Raw genomic sequence first — 13,715 nt, 5'->3', positions numbered from 1 at the left:
CAAAGATGCCTAAACAGCCAGTAAAACAAGGGACTTTGCCTTCTGAGCTGTTATGTGGCACCTTTTCTAATTCCCGTAGAATTAAAGGAAGATAATTACAGACAGGATAAAGATACCTTGTGACAAAGCCTCCTGGGTACAAAATTCCCAGTTATGAGTTGTGAAGATAGATATATATTTAAAAACTTTTTGTTTCAGAACAATGTTTGCATTTTATATAGCTAATTGCTAAAAGTCTGTAACTAAACCTAACATTACTGTAGCTCAAGGCATAGAAGTTAAAGATAGTCAGTTTTGTAACCTTGCCTTCGGCTTTTTGTTTATTGACTTTTTACATAAAAACATTTTTTTTAAGGGATAATGAATGCCTCTCCATGTCTATTCCTATCTGGACATTTAATTGGCTATAAGTCTTTTGACTCTAAGTCCCTTGGCTTAGAGTTCCTTTGACTCTAAGTCCCTTGGCCATACCAAGAGACTGATTTGAGTGGAAACTCCAGTTCTCCTTCATATTAATTAGAGTTTCCTTACTGCAGTGCCATGGTCTCAGTCAATTGCAGTGGGCAAGAAGAACATATCAGGCAATCGATTACACATTAAGCTCTCTAAGTAGCTCTGTGGAGTCCCCTCTCACTTAGCTTTGAGGTAGAGCAGGTTTTTACCCAACCCTGTTTCAGTTCTTATGGGGAGGGGTTTGGAAACAGGACTCACAGCATAGCTTTCTCTAAAAACATCCTCCGCAAACCCTCTCTCTTAGATTTTTCTCTTGGATTAAAAGATTCTTTGACCTTCTAATGTACTTGATGTGAGGACAGGGTTCAGAGATGTGGAATGGATTATGAGACATGTCATGTTTCCTGCTCTTTTTCTGATGTATACCACATTTCTACTTTAGGGTGGATCTTGATTTGCTAGGTTAGCCATGTGAAGTATTCCCAGGGTATGGTTAATTGGTCTGGTTTGTCACATGACTGAGGTTGGCTCAATCAGAAGCGATGAATTCAAATTCCTTGGTTGTCTCACTAGATGTAAACAAGGAGGAATGTTGCCCACATTTCTGTGGACAATCATCTGATGACCATGAAAGGGAATTAGTATCTGAATGAAGCTGATACTGTAAACAGAAGAATGGTTAGTCTAAAAAAATAAGAGCCTGGCGTGGTGGGTCACACCTATAAACCCAGCACTTTGGAGGCTGAGGTGGGAGAATTGCTTGAACCCAAGAATTCAAGACCAGCCTGGGCAACATTGTGAGACCCTGTCTCTACAAAAAATAAAATAAAAATTAGCCAAGCATGGCAGCACCTGCCTGTAGTCACAGCTACTCAGGAGGCTGAGGTGAGATGATAGCTTGATCCCAGAAGTTTGAAGCTTCAGTGAGCTGAGACTGCACCATTGCACACCAGCCAGGGCAACAGAGTGAGACTCTGTTTCAAAAATAAAATTTAAAATAATTTTTAAAAATTAAAAAAATAATAACTCAAATTGCAGATACTGTGGGGTCATTGAATCACCCAAGCCTGGGTTTTGCCATACTTCTGGACTTTCTGGTTATTGCTTTAGTGAGTTGGAGTCAGAATTTTATTATCTGCACCTGAGAGTATTTCTAGTTGATTCCCAGCTAAATTGTCTTACCATTCCCTTCTGAGTTTTCCCATTGCTTTCAGCCCTTCTCTTGCTAATGGTTGCAGGGTAACTTATCCATTAGGTAGAGTAAGCACAGTGCCGACAGTCCTCAAAAATGTTTTGTTTCAAAAAAATTTTATTTTTTAATTCTTGTGGGTATGTGGTAGGTGTATATATTTAATGTTTACATGAGAAATTTTTTAAATCAAAATAGACTTCCAAGAATACATAAGGTATTTTGACACAGATATGCAATGTGTAATAATCACATCAGGGTAAATGGGGTATACATCAGCTCAATCATTCATCCTTTTTGTTACAAACAATCCAATTATACTTTTTTTGTCATTTTAAAATATACAATTAAATTATTTTTTATTATCGTCACTCTGCTGTGCTACCAAATATTAGGTATTATTCATCTTTTAAACTATTTTTTTTGTACCCATTAACCAACCCCATTCCTCTGTGCCACCCCCTGTTCCCAGCCTCTGGTAACCGTCCTACTCTCTATCTCCATGAGTTCAATTGTTTTAATTTTAGCTCCCATAAATAAGTGAGGACATGTGAAGTTTGTCTTTCTGTGCCTAGATTATTTCAATTAGCATAACGACCTCCAGTTCCATTCATGTTTTTGCAAATAATAGGATCTTGCTCTTGCTCTTATTTTTTTATTTTTAATTTAATTTAATTTTTACATAGAGATGGGGTCTTACTACATTGACCAGGCTGGTCTCGATCTGTTGGCCTCAAGGGAGGCCCACTGTCTCAGCTTCCCAAAGTGCTGGGATTATAGGCATGAGCCAGTGCACCCAGTCTCTCATTCTTTTTTGTGCCTAAATAGTATTCTATTGTGTAAATGGACCACATTTTCTTTATCCATTCATCTGTTGATGGACATTTATGTTGCTTTCAAATCTTGGCTATTGTGAATAGTGCTGCAATAAACATGGGCATGCAGATATCTTTTTGATATACTGATTTCCTTTCTTTTGGATAATCCAGTGGGATTGCTGGATTATACGGTAGCTCTATTTTCAGTTTTTGGAGGAAACTCGAAGCTGTTCTCCACAGTGGTTATACTAATTTACATTCACACCAACAGTGTATGAAGGTTCTCTTTTCTCTATATCCTTGCCAGCATTTGTTATTGCCTGACATTTAGATAAAAGCCATTTAACTGGGGTGAGATGATATCTCATTGTAGTTTTCATTTGCATTTCTCTGATGATCGATGATGTCGAACACCTTTTCTTTCTTTTTTTTTGAGGCAGAGTTTCACTCTTGTTGCCCAGGCTGGAGCACAATGGCATGATCTCAGCTCACCGCAACCTCTGCCTCCCAGGTTCAAGCAATTCTCCTGCTTCAGCCTCCCTAGTAGCTGGGATTACAGGCATGTGCCACCACGCCCAGCTAATTTTGTATTTTTAGTAAAGACAGGGTTTCTCCATGTTGGTCAGGCTGGTCTTGAACTCCCGACCTCAGGTGATCCACCCACCTCAGCCTCCCAAAGTGCAGGGATTACAGGCATGAGCCACATGCCGGGCCAATCGAACACCTTTTCATATGGCTTGTTTGACATCTGTATGTCTTCTTTTGAGAAATGTCTATTAAAGTCTTTTGCCCATTTAAAAATTAAATTATTAGATTTTTTTTCCCTGTAGAGTTATTTGAGCTCTTTATATATTCTGGTTAGATAGGTAGTTTGCAAATATTTTCTTTCATTCTGTGGGTTGTCTCTTCATTTTGTTGATTGTTTCCTTTGCTGTGCAGATCTTTTTAACTTGATGTGATCCTATGTAGGGTCCAGCCCTACAGGGCTTAGAGGGTGTTCTCCCCGTGTGTGGAGATGAGAGACTGTAATAAATAAAGACACAAAACAAAGAGATAAAGAGAAAGCAGCTGGGCCTGGGGGACCACTATCATCAAGACGCAGAGACCGGTAGTGGCCCTGAACGGCTGGGTGTGCTGATATTTATTGCATACAAGACAAGGGGGGCAGGGTAAGGAGGGTGGATATTCTAAGTGATTGATAAGGTGAAGCAAGTCATGTGATCATAGGATGAGGGCCCTTCCCTTTTAGGTAACCAAAGCAGAGAGAGAAGGCAGCATATGTCAGCATTTTCTTCTATGCACTTATAAGAAAGATCAAAGACTTTAAGACTTTCCCTGTTTATTCTACCACTATCTGCTATGAACTTCAAAGAGGAACCAGGAGTACGGGAGGAACATGAAAGTGGACAAGGAGTGTGACCATTGAAGCACAGCACCATGGGGAGGGGTTTAGGCCTCTGGATGACTGTGGGCAGGCCTGGATAATATCCAGAGTCACACAAGAAGCTGGTGGAGCAGAGTGTTCCCTGACTCCTCCAAGGAAAGGAGACTCCCTTTTGTGGTCTGCTAAGTAATGGGTGTCTTCCCAGGCACTGGCATTACCGCTTGACTAAGGAGCCCTCAAGTGGCCCTTATGTGGGTGTGACAGAGGGCTCACCTCTTGGCTTCTAGGTCACTTCTCACAACATCTCTTCAGTACTCAACCTGCCAATTATTCCTAGGTTATATTAGTAATGCAATAAAGAGTAATATTAAAAGCTAATGATTGATAATGTCCATGATCATCTCTATATCTAATTTGTATCATAACTATTCTTATTCTAACTATTTTCTTTATTATACCGAAACAGTTTGTGCCTTCAGTCTCTTGCCTTGGCACCTAGGTAATCTTTTGCCCACAATCCTATTTGTCCATTTTTGGTTTGGTTGCCTGTGCTTGTGGGGTATTACTCAAGAAATCTTTGCCTAGACCAGTGTCCTGGAGAGTTTCTTCAATGTTTTCTTGTAGTAGTTTCATAGTATGAGGTCTTAGATTTGTCTTTAATCTATTTTGATTTGATTTGTGTACATAATGAGAGATAGAGGTCTAGTTTCATTCTTCTGCTTATGGATATCCAGTTTTCCCAGCACCATTTATTGAAGAGACTGTTCTTTCCCCATGTATGTTCTTGGTTGCCTTGTCAAAAATCAGTTCACTGTAGATGTATGAATTTATTTCTGGGTTTTCTATTCTGTTCCATTACTCTATGTGTCTGGTTTTTGTTTTTGTTTTTGTTTTTTGATGGAATCTCGCTCTGCCACCCAGGCTGGAGTGCAGTAGCATGATCTCAGCTCACTGCAACCTCCACCTCCTGGGTTCAAGTGATTCTTCTGCCTCAGCCTCCCAAGTAGCTGGGACTACAGGCATGTGCTACCACGCCTGGCTAATTTTTTGTATTTTTAGTAGAGACGGGGTTTCACTGTGTTAGCCAGGATGGTCTCGATCTCCTGACCTCATGATCCACCTGCCTTCTTGCAACTTTTCTATAAATTTGAAACTATTATGAATCTGAGATTATTTAAATATTTATTTAAAATTAGTGTTGCAGGAAGTCAGGGACCCCGAATGGAGAGACCAGCTGGAGCTGAGGCAGAGGAATAAAAATTGTGAAGATTTCATTTTAATATGGACATATATCAGTTCCCAAATAATACTTTTATAATTTCTTATGCCTGTCTTTACTTCAATCTCTGAACATAAATTGTGAAGATTTCATTTTAATATGGACATTTGTCAATTCCCAAAATTAATACTTTTATAATTTCTTGTGCCTGTCTTTACTTTAATCTCGTAATCCTGTTATCTTCATAAGCTGAGAATGTACATCACCTCAGAACCACTATTGTGTTAACTGTAGAAATTGATTGCAAAACATGTGTGTTTGAACAATATGAAATCAGTGCACCTTGAAAAAGAACAGAATAACAGTGATTTTCAGGGAACAAAGGAAGACAACCATAAGGTCTGACTGCCTGGGGGGTTGGGCAGAATACAGCCATATTTTTCTCCTTGCAGAGAGCCTACAAATGGACGTGCAAGTAGGGAAGATATCACTAAATTGTTTTCCTAGTAAGGAATGTTAATAATTAAGACCCTGGGAAAGGAATGCATTCTGGGGGGAGGTCTATAAACGGCCGCTCTGGGAGTGCCTGTCTTATGCGGTTGAGATAAGGACTGAAATACGCCTTGGTCTCCTGCAGTACTCTCAGACTTATTAGGGTGGGGAAAAAACTCTGTCCTGGTAAATATGAGGTCAGACCGGTTTTTGCTCTTGAACCCTGTTTTCTGTTGTTTAAGATGTTTATTAAGACAATATGTGCACAGCTGAACATAGACCCTTATCAGTAGTTCTGTTTTGCCTTTTGTCCTGTTTCCTCAGAAGCATGTGATCTTTGTTCTCCTTTTTGCCCTTTGAAGCATGTGATCTTGTGACTACTCCCTGTTCTTGCACCCCTTCTTTTTTTGAAATCCTTAAGAAAACTTGCTGGTTTTTCAGCTCAGGTGCGCATCACGGTCCTGTTGATATGTGATGTTACCCCTGGAGGCCCAGCTGTAAAATTCCTCTCTTCGTACTCTTTCTCTTTATTTCTCAGCTGGCCAAATAGGATTGTGGGCAAAAGATTACCTAGGTGCCGAGGCAAGAGACTGAAGGCACAAACTGTTTCAGTATAATAAATAAAATAGTTAGAATAAGTTGGCCGACACTTATGGAAAATAGAAAGAACCTACATTGAAATATTGGGGGTGGATTCCCCCAATAAATTAGCTATAAATAAACATTTTTAAGTTAATTAAAAACAACAAAGGCATGCATGCATTACTGTGTACCTTTCTAGTCAAACTAACAGAATTTGAGACTGCGGCTGGGCACAGAGGCTCACGCCTGTAATCCCAGCACTTTTTCCAGGTTGAGGTTGACTGGAATTTGCTCATATTAGTTGCCAAGGAGGTTGACACATGTATATTTGTCATTTTTTAATTGGCCTTATCTGCTTCAGTTGGCATACCTGCTTATTGTTGGATACTTGGATTACATACACTGGTTGAAAATATAAACAATACTATGAAGATCTTAATATAAATTAACTTAAAAAAATTAATGATATAAATGAACTCTTTCATCATCTATCATAGATGATAAAAATTAATGAATGCCTAATTAACTAAAAGAGGATACTTAGGCATGTAAAATTAAAAGTAAAAGTTTTAGTATTCTAATATTGTTTCATTTTTATCTTTGAGACATGGTCTGGCTGTTGCCTAGGCTGAAATGCAATGGTGCCATCATGGCTCATTGCAGCCTCGACCTCCCAGGCTCAAGTGATCTTCCCGTCTCAGCCCTCCAAGTAGTTGGGAGGTTGCCCAGGCTGGTCTCAAACTCGTGGGCTAAAGGGATCCTCCTGCCTCAGCCTCCTAAAGTGCTGGGATTATAAGCATAAGCCACCAAGTCAGAGCAGCATTGTAAAGTTTAAAACAATGGCCAGTGCCAGAGCAAACATGAGAAAGGTAAGCAACACTTAGTAAGCAAGGTGGAAACATGTATGTTATTTTCTTTTGTACATTAAGAAAAATTTATTTCTTTTTCTTTTTTTTAAATAAGATCTCACTGTCACCCAGGCTGGAGTGCAGTAGCACAATTATATCTCACTGTAACCTCCAACTCCTAGGCTCAAGCAATTCTTCTGCCTTAGCCTCCTAAGTAGCTGAGACTACAGGCATGCACGACCATGTACAGCTAATTAAAAAAAAATTATTTTGTAGAAATGGAGTCTTGATAAGTTGCCCAGGCTGGTCTTGAATTCCTGAACTCAGGCAATCCTTTTGCCTTGGCCTCCCAAAGCTGGGATTATAACTGTGAGCCACTGTACCCATCCCAATGTATGTAATATGTTCTTACAACTTAGCCAGAGAGGCTGTATAATGTGAGTCAAAAATTAGATAAATATCAAGATGTTGGTAGGGTAAGAAAAAAATTAGAGCTGATCAGAGCATGGGAAGAGGGCAAAGCAAATGGAGATGGTGGTGAGGGACCTTTGGAAGCTGAAGGGCTCACAGACTCACATTACCTTTTCATTCTTTTCTCCTTCAAAAATTCAAAGATGAAGAATTTTTTTTCTCTGAGCAAATTATCCCCTTTAAACATTCATGAATTAACCACATTAACCTACCTTCAATGCAAAAAAGAAAAATGGTTTCTGTCTCCTACATTTTAGCTGCCTTGTCAGTGGGTTGTCAAGTTGAAGGATTTCTTTTACATTCCTATGAATCCCTTATTCTCTATGAACGAAACTTTACTTCGAAATGGAAAGTAGGTTTGGGTTCATCTTTGATTTTTGGCTCACATTATACAACCTCTGTGGTTAAGCTGTGAGAATGTATAAAATTCCTGTCAGCCATTGCTGGTGCTTCAGAGCATGACTGGGTGGTACCCAGGTGGGCAGAGCACTGTCTGATAATCTTTTCTCCCTAATAACTGAAATCCAGAATAGATGATATTCTCCATTCATTCAAAATGCCTGTCCTGTGCTTCATGCAGAGGATACAAACAGAAAAACACTCGGTTCCTGTCTTCAGGGCATTCACAGGCTTGTCAGTCCAGCTATTAGAGAGGATAAAAAATAAACCAAGCAATAATCAATGGGAAAAAGCTGTTTCATGCCTTAACATGACATAAATATAAAAACCATACAGGGAACAACAGATGAAAATAAAAACACAAAGGCTACAATAAATGCCAATGACAAAAACAAAGGCACTATTCAGTTCTGCTTGACAGCAAACAGATTTAGGAATCAAACCCTGACGCATTTTAAGGTTCTAGGTCTACTGTTTAAAAAATCCAAAAAATGTTATCCAAGTCTGAATACATTAACGAGACACTGTAAAAGCTTTTAGCTGTAAGGTATTATTACTGTGTCAGTCAGAGTCCTTGAAGAAACAGAAGACACATTTAAACTGGGGTTACTTAAGGAGAGTTTAATAAAGGGAATGTTTACAGAGCTGTGGACAAGGTGTAGGAAACCATGAATAGTGCAGTCCCCCAGTATTAGTAGTAGCAGTGGGGCCCCATTATTGCTCGAAGTCTAAAGGGTCAAGGGTGGGAGAACCAGGAGACAGAGGGGGCCTGTCTGAGAGTAGCAAAAAGTGAATACCACCCCCCTTCACCTCCTTTATGTAACTAGACCAGCTGGAAGTAACCGTACAGGGAGGGATCGCACTGCTACACCCTCAGATCTCCTGCTGGGCTCCCCATTGCTGGACCCACTGGAACCAGAAGACAAGGGAGCCAGCTGATTTAGTCTATACGGGCCAGCTTCCCAGAGCACAGAGGACAGTGGAGAAGGGTAGAGAGCATCTGAAGGGGTGAATGGAAGATGTCCAGAACTAGGCTGGGCACAGTGGCTCGTGCCTGAAATCCCAGCACTTTCAGAGGTCAAGGCAGGTGGATCACCTGAGGTCAGGAGTTTGAGACAAGCCTGGATAACACAGTGAAACCCCGTCTCTACTAAAAATACAAAAATTAGTTGGGTATGGTAGCATGCACCTGTAGTCCCAGCTACTTGGGAGGCTGAGGCACAAGAATCACTTAAATCCAGGAGGCGGAGGTTGCAGTGAGCTGAGATTGTGCCACTGCACTCAGGACTGGGTGACACAGTGAGACTCCTTCTGGGAAAAAAAAAAAAAAAGAAGAAGATGCCCAGAACAACTAAGTGACCAAGAATCTGAGAGTCAAGTGTTCACAAAGACCTTTGCAACACCTTCTCAGTCAATATTTGACAACTCCCAGAACTGGTAATTTAATGGTTACTGAATGTGGATAGCAAAACCTTAACAGCACACCCATCAAAAATCTTGCTATTTATTAGGAACACATTTTTCAAGTTAGTAAGGCAGTGTAAGTTGAAGAAGAAAATTCTGCATACCAAAAAGTACTCTTCTGTGTTTTTTTCAAAACAGAATATAAATATGCACACCCCCCACACAAGAAAACCCCAGACAGGATACATGAACATTTTCTGATATTAACAATAAACACAAAAGTCATTCTGAACTTGTTTTTTTGGTGGCATATGATCAATAACAAAGACTGAGAGAGCTATACTAAGAAACAAAGGCTATTCTTAAATAACACACCCTCTGCTAATTGTGAAGGGTAAACTATGGATCGATCTTCATAATCCTTCACCTTCTCTTCCAGCAATCCCCCTTCTCTTTCCTACATACATGTTTTTCTAAATTAGAACTTATCCCTTATGGCTTTTTGGGGAAAGTGAACGTTTTTACTGACCCACCCATTCTCATTCTCATTCTTTTTTTTTTTTTTTTTGAGACTGAGTCTCGCTCTGTCACCCAGGCTGGAGTGCAGAGGCACGATCTTGGCTCATTGCAACCTCCATTTCCTGGGTTCAAGCCATTCTCCTGCCTCAGCCTCCTGAGTATCTGGGATTACAGGCTCACAGCACCACACCCAGGTAATTTTTGTATTTTCAGTTGAGACGGGGTTTCACCATGTTGGCCAGGCTGGTCTCAAGTGATCTGCCTGCCTCGGCCTCCCAAAGCGCTGGGATTACAGGTGTGAGCCACAGCGCCTGGCCCTGACCCACTCATTCTACATGGATTTTCTATATGAAAAGATTTGGTCCTGAATTCATGGAAGAGCCTGTTTTCTGCACTAGAGGGACTATTTCTTCCTTAATACACTTTCTGGCACAATAGCACAGACTCAAACATCATCTGACTTCTTTGCACAGCCAAGAAGGTGTGGTGGAGTCTGTTTCTCACACTATGCTTCTGTCCCCACAACTTATGGGTAAGCGTGGAGGCAGAGGGTTCAGGAGCATTTCTCCACCAGAATCAGGGTAGAGGAGGAAGAATATCTTAGCAGGTCAAGTTGGCTGTCTACTTTGAAAGTTGGGTAAAGCATCGTGCCCAGTAATACAATCTTTGTGCACAAGATACAAGAGAAAAGCTATTCTGCTACCCCAGTGCAATGCCAGGGGACTGGTAAATAAATTATGGCAATGCTGGTAGAACACTCTCTGACCTGGCTTTGTGTCCTGGCTCAGCCACTAATTGTGTGCCTAAAGCCAGAGTTTTCACATCTCTAAAATACAGTTACTAATACTTACCTCCTCACATCGTTGTGAATTTCTTTCTAGATTGCTGTGGTATTATCCAAACCATAATCCTAACCATAATCCCAACTAAAGCAATGTATCTGAAACACAAATCTGATAATATCATTACCCTGCTTAAAATATTTTAACCATTTCCCACTGCTTTTTTTTTTTTCTTTTTAATGAGACAGGATCTCATTCTGTCTCCCCTGGCTGGAGTGCAGTGGCATAATCACAGCTCACAGCTCACTGCAGCTTTGACTTTCTTGGCTCAAACAATCCTCCCACCTCAGCCTCCTGAGTATTTGGGACCACAGGTACATGCCACCACACAGCTAACTTTTCTTTTGGGTGAGGGTCTTCCTATGTTGCTCAGGCTGGTCTCGAACTCCTTGGACGCAAGCCCACCTGGTCTTAGAATGAAGACTCACATCTCTGATATGGCCTTCAAGTCCTTGGAGCCTGGGAGCCTGGCATCAGCTCCCACCATTATTTTAATACATTCTTACTCTAGACTCTAAGCCACAGTGGCCTTCGTTTAGTCCTTTTTTTTTTTTTTTTTTTTTTTTTTGAGACAGAGTTTCACTCTTGTTGCCTAGGCTGGAGTACAGTGGCACAGTCTTGGCTCACTGAAACCTCCGCCTCCCAGGTTCAAGCAATTCTCCTGTCTCAGCCTCCAGAGTAGCTGGGATTATAGGCATCTGCCACCATGCCCAGGTAGTTTTTGTGCCCAGGTAATTTTTGTAAATCTGGTGTGGGCCTAAGCAGCCCAGGACTTATCTGGAGGCTCCGATGTTGGGAACCCAGGATCCTTCTGCCTTGTTGGGCTCCCTAGCTTGCTTTGGGAGAATGCTCTGCCACATCCACATTCCAGCCAGTGGAAGGAAGAAAGAGAAAAGGAAGGAAACAGCTGCTCTTTATAAAAGCATGACCCAGGAATTGCACTCATTACTTTTACTCACCTTTTACTGATCAGAACTTGGTCGTGTGCTTGCTTCTGTAGCACATATACTAAAATTGGAACCATACAGAGATTAGCTAAGGCCCCAGCGCAAGGATGACATGCAAATTCATGAAGTGGTCCATGTGAAGGAAGGAGAGAAAGAAAGAAAGACAAAGAGAGAGAGAGAGAGAGAGAGAGAGAGAGAGAGAGAGAGAGAGAGAGAGAAAGAGAAAGAGAAAGGAAGAGGAAGGAAGGAAGGAAAAGAAAAAGAAAAGGAGAAAGAAAGAGAATGAACGAATAAACAAACTTGGTCACGTGGCTACACTCAGCTGTAAGGGAGGCTCAGAAAAGTAGCCTTTATTTTAGCTGCCTTGTGCATAGCTGTGTACCTGGAACTCTGTTATTGTAGATAGAATGAGTGGATATGAGGACACCTAGTGGTCCCTGGAGCAGAACGCCCAACTTAGATTAATTAGTGTGATTATTGATTAATAGCTATCTACCCCACTAGACTGTATTTCCACAAGAGCAGGAACCGTATGTGTTTTTGCTCACCATTGTATCTTTACCATCTATTCCAGTGCCTGGCACACAGTAGGATCTTAATAAACATTTGTTGAATACATACGTGAATGAATCAGGTCCCTACCTCTTGCTATCCCTGTCATGCTTGACACTCCAGCCAGACCACACCACTTGTGATTGCCTAGCAATGTATTCATTATCAGTTAAAAGGAAATCACTGCTAATCTGGTAAACAAACATAGTCACCTCACTGTTGCTTACATTTCTTTGGTGAGTTTTCAGGTGATACACATTTTCACATCTTTATTTATACTTCTCATTTTGAGATTTGACATGATAGCATGTCAATTCTGATAGCATCACCTGAGGTACATGAAGATACATGATAACATTGCCTGAGGTACATGAAGAGCTTGACATGGCTGATTGCAGTCAAAAAATAAGGGCCAAAGGAAAAAAAAAAGTTCAAAAAGAAAAAAGCAAACAAACAAAAAGGGCCAAGTTAGCCAGCACACACAGGGACTTGCTTGCTGTGGAGTGAAATAGATACTTGAATTAGGGCATTTATGCAATTCTACATGAGTGCTGTTTCTCAAACCTCAGCTTTCCGTGAGAGTTGGGAAGCAAAGAGTTGAATGTTATATTCTCTGTTTAGAATCTAGAAGGATGGTATTTTAAGTTGCTAATTAATGGAATATCCATGAGTTTTAGCAGTCAATATATATTAATATTGTATTGATCAATTAATAAGCTTAATTTAGACTTGGTGGAGCCCGACATTGTGGTGTACATCTGTAGTCCCAGCTACTCTGCTGGCTGAGGCAGGAGGGTGGCTTGAGCCCAGGAATTTGAGACTGCAGTGAGCTATGATTGCATCACTGAACTCCAAACTGGGCAACAGAGTAAGACTCCATCCCTAAAAATAAATAAATGCAATTAAATAAATTAAGTATGACCAGGCGTGGTGGTTCACACCTGTAATCCCAGCACTTTGGGAGGCCGAGGCAGACGGATTACCTGAGATCAGGAGCTGGAGACCAACCTGGCTAACATGGTGAAACCCCATCTCTACTAAAAACACAAAAATTAGGTGGGCATGGTGGTGGGCATCTGTAATCCCAGCTACTCAGGAGGCTGAGGCATGAGAATTGCTTGAACACGGGAGGCAGAGGTTGCTGTGAGCTGAGATAGCGCCACTGAACTTCAGCCTGGGTGACAGAGCCAGACTCTGTCTCAATTTAAAAAAAAAAAGTTAAAATAAATTAAGTATGAATTAAAATATTAAAAAAAAAGACTTGGTGTGAATGATGGCCACCTCACCCATAACACACACCCACCTGCCCACTCCACCATCCGTCACCAGGTACAGATGTTTTGCTTATCATTATCATATTGTAAAAATAGGAATATAAAATAATATATTTAATATGGACACTCTTAATGAAGCCATATGAAAAATGTGTGAAGGTGGTGGGCTTTCAATTTTATTATTGTTATTTTAACATGTCTTCTTTAATGTTGTTTTCATATTGTTGCTAATTAAATGAAATTATAGCACTATTACCATCACCAAAACATAATTACCACCACTAATCCTGTTAGCAATGCTCTTTTAAAAGTTATCTAAGAC

At 40.6% G+C, this 13,715-nt stretch overlaps 1 non-coding gene across 1 annotated transcript; it reads left to right on the top strand.

Moving 5' to 3' along the window:
- The first annotated feature begins 11,604 nt into the window (after positions 1 to 11,604).
- LOC126961884 (U6 spliceosomal RNA) lies at positions 11,605 to 11,709 on the top strand. Its single transcript, XR_007728470.1, has one exon. It is a non-coding gene; the product is annotated as a U6 spliceosomal RNA (small nuclear RNA).
- The last annotated feature ends 2,006 nt before the right edge of the window (positions 11,710 to 13,715 follow it).

Source organism: Macaca thibetana, chromosome 8, assembly GCF_024542745.1.
Source record: "Macaca thibetana thibetana isolate TM-01 chromosome 8, ASM2454274v1, whole genome shotgun sequence".
Lineage (NCBI taxonomy): Eukaryota > Metazoa > Chordata > Mammalia > Primates > Cercopithecidae > Macaca > Macaca thibetana.
Note: the sequence above shows the minus strand (reverse complement) of the source record. Positions and strands in the feature narration are given on the sequence as shown.